This window comes from Suricata suricatta, chromosome 7 (assembly GCF_006229205.1).
Source record: "Suricata suricatta isolate VVHF042 chromosome 7, meerkat_22Aug2017_6uvM2_HiC, whole genome shotgun sequence".
In the NCBI taxonomy this organism is placed as follows: Eukaryota; Metazoa; Chordata; class Mammalia; order Carnivora; family Herpestidae; genus Suricata; species Suricata suricatta.
In genome coordinates, this window is record NC_043706.1 from 100,705,210 (window position 1) to 100,710,942 (window position 5,733).

The window sequence follows — 5,733 nt, forward strand, 5'->3', positions numbered from 1 at the left end:
TGCTACTAAAAGGCAACAACATAAACCTCATGTGATTTGCAATAAATTTCTAAATTCCATAAGAAAAAATATATGATTACCATGAAAATCTAATGAACAACCAGGTAATCAGTTATCCATTGTTAGTAGATGTAGGAGATGGTGCTTAGAGTACATTTAAAAGTACTTATGCATTGTTTGTAAGTTTAGATGGAGATATAATGAGAATAACTAATAAGAATATGGAAAATACAGAGTAACTTCTATTGAAGAGATAAAAATTATGAACGACTTATGTAAAAGAGAAAAGAAAGATAGAGAGTTAATATTGGTCAATTGTTATCTTCTCACAAAAGTAGAATAACAATATCTTATCATTTGGGTCCCTGGGAGAAAACGTAAAAAAAAAAAATGCATCTCCATGAGAACTTAATCATGGTCTGCCATCCAGTAGATCCCTTAGATCAAATAGCTTACATGTTCCTAGATGAAGACCAATGAGTAGAGCAGGTGTCAGGGGAATGCATATGCCTCCCGTCTGCGCCCTACCTGACTGAAAATTGGGGAAGGAACCATGGTATGGGACATATGTAACATTATCCAGCCTCACGTGTGAGACTGTCTTAGACTCTGCAAGTCTTGTGGGCTCCCATACATACAAAATTAAATGAATTTTTCTTCCATGAATCTGTATTATGTCAACTTAATGATTACATCAACCAAAGAATCTGAAAAGAGAATTGAAAAAACTTTCATCCCCAATCAAGGTTACTCACCAATAGGAGTTCACCAAAATGAAGAGTTAACTTCTGATATCAATGCCAGTGGGAAGAAAAATTGTGTTGCTGCTGATGGAGAAAGGCACAGTTCAAGACTTAGTTTCCCATGGAAAGATTTAATGATTCACCTATTAGCAGAGTTGCCAGAATCAATAAATCAATAACTCATTAGGAGGAGAGATCAGGCTGATGCTGACCAGTATATTATCCCACAGACTGGTGAAAAGCATTGATGGTTCTATCACACACACACACACACACACACACACACACACACACACACAGACTAATGGATGTTAAATGCTTCAACCAGCTCAGTGCTATTCATGCTGCTGGGTAGAAAAAAAAATAGAAAATATGGAAAACTTTAAAGAAAAGAAATTCCTCTTGAAGTGGGAAAGTGGAAAGGACCCCAGTAGAAAGTCTCATTCATGAAGAAGGAACCACACCCATTCGGGGCATGGTGGGTTATCACTGCTTCTAGATCCCTGGGTTCAGCCTCATAGCCAGACCACTTTATAAAGACACTCAGGGGGACAAATAGACACATTTGAGTGGGATGAAAGTTTCCACAATGACACTCAAGAATTCAAAGTTTTATTAAGTACTGCTCCTGCTTTAGAATGTCCTTTTCTTTTTCCAAGTTTTTAAGTTCCAGTTGGTTGACGTAGGGTGCCATATTAGTGTCTGATGTAAAATATCTCCCCTCCCACAGATCTTCCCTCTTATTCCTCCTTACCAAAGGAACATCTGACACAGAAGAAGCTAAGTGTCCGCATGTTGGTGGAGGGAGGCTCTTCCAGTCTGGCCCATTTTAGAGAAAGACACATCTCAAGGCTAAGTTTTCCAGAAAAAGACAGTGATCTACTTATAAAAAGAGGCAAAGCAATGTACTGAAAATTTACAGAAGAAAAAAAACTCCCCACTCCTGTACCAGAAAAAAAAAAACCACCAAAGTTGGTAAACAATTCCTTTATATCTACTAGACTGATAAAATTAGAAACGTGAATTACTCTTCATGCTGGCAAGAAATGCACAGAGATCTACACGCATTCGCATATAACCCCAGGGAGAGTAAGTGAAGCAGCCGTTCTCTGGAGAGCACTCTGGCAGTATCTGGACAATTGAAATACAGACATACCAGGAGATCCCTCTTCGAAGTATTTGTCCCCCAGAATATCTCACACAGGTGCGTAGGCAACATGCGTGAGAGAGTACATGGCAGTGTTGCATGGGGAGGGGTACCCATTAGGAGAAAGTGGACATGTCAGCGCAGGGATTTACACCCTGAAACAGACAGCCTCTGTTAGGTACAATGGATCAGACATCACATATACATTAATGACAAACACAGGTCACAGTGAGAAACAGTAAGAAATGATGGGCGTGGATACAGAATACAAACGTACAACAATACACATTTCATAAGAAACAAATTCTGCCTAAGCCTACATTCCAAAAAAGAATGCACTTGAAACCCCAAAGCCTACTTGTCTGTGGTGGGAGTAGAGATAGGAACAGAGGCAGGATATGAGAATAAAATGGAATAAACAGACCAGAGAGGACCTGCAGTAAATCCCTAAAGTTAATACAACATGAACAGAAGAAAATGACCGATATAAACTTATGCTAACATTTGACACCCAAAAGGCAAAAAAAGAAAGACAGGAAGAAAGAGAGAGAAAGAAAATGTGAAAGATACATAGAGCATGAAAGAAAGAGAGAAAGAAAGAATTAGAAAGAAAGAAAGGCAAAGAAGGAAGAAAGGAAAAGAAAAAAGAGAAAAGATGTCCCTGACGTGGACATCATGGACACAGTAGGAGACTTGAGGAAGGGGGAAAAGATGAGAAGTGACTCCCTCAGTGGAATTCTATTTTTCTTTGCTTCTATAAGCTAACGTACAAGGAGAGGGTTGGGGAAGGAAATCTAGAGGCAGGCACAGAAGGTAATTTAAAAGTCCCATATATGAAGCAGAAGAAAGTAGAGAAGATTCAAAGAATCAATTTGGGGGACAAATCACCATGGAGTTTCAAATGGAGCATTTCCTTAAAAGGAAAAATAAAGTCAATGTATGTTTGTCTATTATCCATACTACATTTTTATATATTAAAAATTCCATTTAGATTAAATTAGCAGTATATATTGTGGAGAGCTGCCAGAAGAGCTGCCGGGGGAAGAGATGTGTGCCTTGACCTAAGATCGGCCATCTGCAGGACAGGACAGTGTTATCACTCCCAGCTCAAGGCCGGAGATAGCTTGGCTGGACTTTCTTATTGGCTCCTCAGATGCTGTGCTAAAACTACAGCTTCTGTTTTTCCTTTACCCTAGCCTTTTCACGTGACCCTGTTTCTTAGTAACCGACCTGTGCTTTCTGGTCTTTATAAGATGCTTGTGTTTTCTCAATAAACTGAGGCTTGATCAGAAACTTTGTCTTGCCTCCATTCTCTGTGCCCCCTGCCCCCCAATTCTCACTCCCTCCCTCAGGACCTGCGTTGACTGACCTGCGGGCCGGGTCATATATATTATAATAACAAACTCTGATTAAAAAACCAATGGTATATCTATCTACATCTTGGAGAAATTTGTGCCTCACTAAAAAAAACAAAAGTATTTCTTTTACAGTAGTAGTGTGGTTTCAGTAGATATCAAGTGTGATTTATTTTGAAGAACATTGTAAAAACACTGGGAATCTGGCAACAATTGATCGAGTCTCCAAGTCCAGTACAACTTTTGAAAATTGCATTTTGTGGAAAGACTGTCTCCAAGTTTCTTCACTACACACCTCCTATACTACCTGGTTCCAAGTGGGCTGAAGAACAAAGAAGCCAAAGTAGGAAATAGACTATGGCTGTTGAAAGATAACTGTGCTTTTTCATTATCTCATTTCATTTCATTACAGTGATCCTGCACTCAAGCAGCTAGTAGCAAAAGTGGGATCTGACATACTTGATTTTCAATAGTCACTTGTGTTCTTATCTTACAGTGTCTGGTTTTTATCTTGTCCTCTTGTTTTCTGATTACATAAGCAATATGGCCATTAAAAAATGGAAGAGTATATATGTGTGTGTTCAGTTTGCTCCCTAGATATATTAAAAATTGTATACATTATATATTACATACCCTTTTATTTTTTAATTAGCTGTACTACCAAGTATAAACTGGTAGCAATTTTTTCTTCTTTGCTCTGTGTCCTTCTCTCTTCCCTTTGACACTTCCATCCTATTATGCTTACTTTCTTTCAAATATACCTACTTAATTAGCAGTCAACAGAACCTCAGAGAAAATCATTTGTCTCTACTGAGTGATTTTTTTGTCCTTGTCCCAGGATCAGTCACCTCCATCCATTGATAATTTCCACACCTGGCTTCTCGACCTCTTCTCTGCTCACTTAAGGGATTCTTTCAAAGTTGATATGCATGGCTGCAGGGGACCAGCCCACGTACCACTGTCTAAGGGTCTCTGAGTAAGGGGTTGGTGTCGGCACAGTATCTATAAGAAAGAACACAGACAAAGTGAATGGTGGCAAGATTGCACTTTACTGTGATGCTTAGAATCTTTATATGCCATACGTGATTACATTATTCTTTTAATGATTACGTTGTTTGCAACTTCTTAAGATTTGGGGTAAGAATCACATGTTCCAGAAAAGATTATTATTTTCATGGAAGAGAGAACAAAAAATCAAAAACAGGAATGAGGTACAACACAGAGGATCAAAAAACATAATTTATCACTCAAAATACATCAGTGGGGGTCTTGTTCTACATATATAGCATAATATTAACCAAAGCTTATGACAAGGCTATTTTTCTTTAATGATTAAAATAATAGTTTGCAGGTAATGTGCCCCTGACCAGGGAGGGAGTTTCAAACAGAAAATCTCCCCACTCACCGAAACTACAATTAACAACGACTATGATTAATAGAAAAACTAGATCCAGTCTCTAATCCATCTTTATTAAGAGGTCATGTCCACATTCTCTAAAACAAAGGAAAGCAGGACCCAACAAGCCACATGGCACTGTGTGCTCAGTCTCCCAGGAGAGTGACTCAATCCCGATCCTCAACTGAGGGACCCTACTGCACCAGGGGCGCATACTCCAACTATGCTAGGGATATGTGCGTTCCTCCTGGTAGTTAACAGCGGGATCTCAACAGGCTTTTTGTCTGAATGGGCCCCTACAGAAAGCCTTTTGGCTGTTCAGAAAGGGGAGAGGCCAAGTTGCAGCTGAAAGGGTTAACATGAAGGAGTCAGTCTCTGTCAGGGTCCTGCAAGTGCAGGATTGCCTGCATCAAGTTGACCCATCAGGCTCTGCACTGGCCGCCCATACCTCTAACCCTGCCCGGCCTCTCAGTGTTGACTTCAACTCCAGTGACCTTTTCCTCCACCAACCTCAGTATCAACTTCTGCAAACCACGTGTGATAAACTTGCCTTTTATGACAACCAGTTGCTGTCTGACGTAATATCTACTTACCTGTTTATTTATTGCCTATGATTCTGGCCACAATGTCAAACCCTTGAGAGATGGAGTTCACAATACATTGAACCCTGTCCAGTAGGTAGTAGAGTTGAATGAATGAGAAAAAGGATCATGAGGAATTGCCCTAATGTGAATCTGGTCTCAAGCACCTTGTTATCTGAGTGTTATGTCCTTTTCCTCCTCCTTCTTTCAGGAGTCCCTGGCAGTGATGTGCCAACACCTTCAGATCTCCAGTCCTCTCTCCATCCACTTGTCCACTGTCACTCAACGTTCTCTCTTATATGAATGCACATCCTCAATTCCTCCTTACCACCAGTGACTCCATGTTTCACACTCAAATCTGTTTTGTCTCAATTCCCTTGTTCCATTCAACTCTATTATGATTGGCAGCCAACTCCTAATTCTGATACAGAACAATTATTGTATATTCACACCTATATTCCAAAAGTGGATTTCAAACATCCAAATGCAGTCTTGATTTATCTTCAAATAA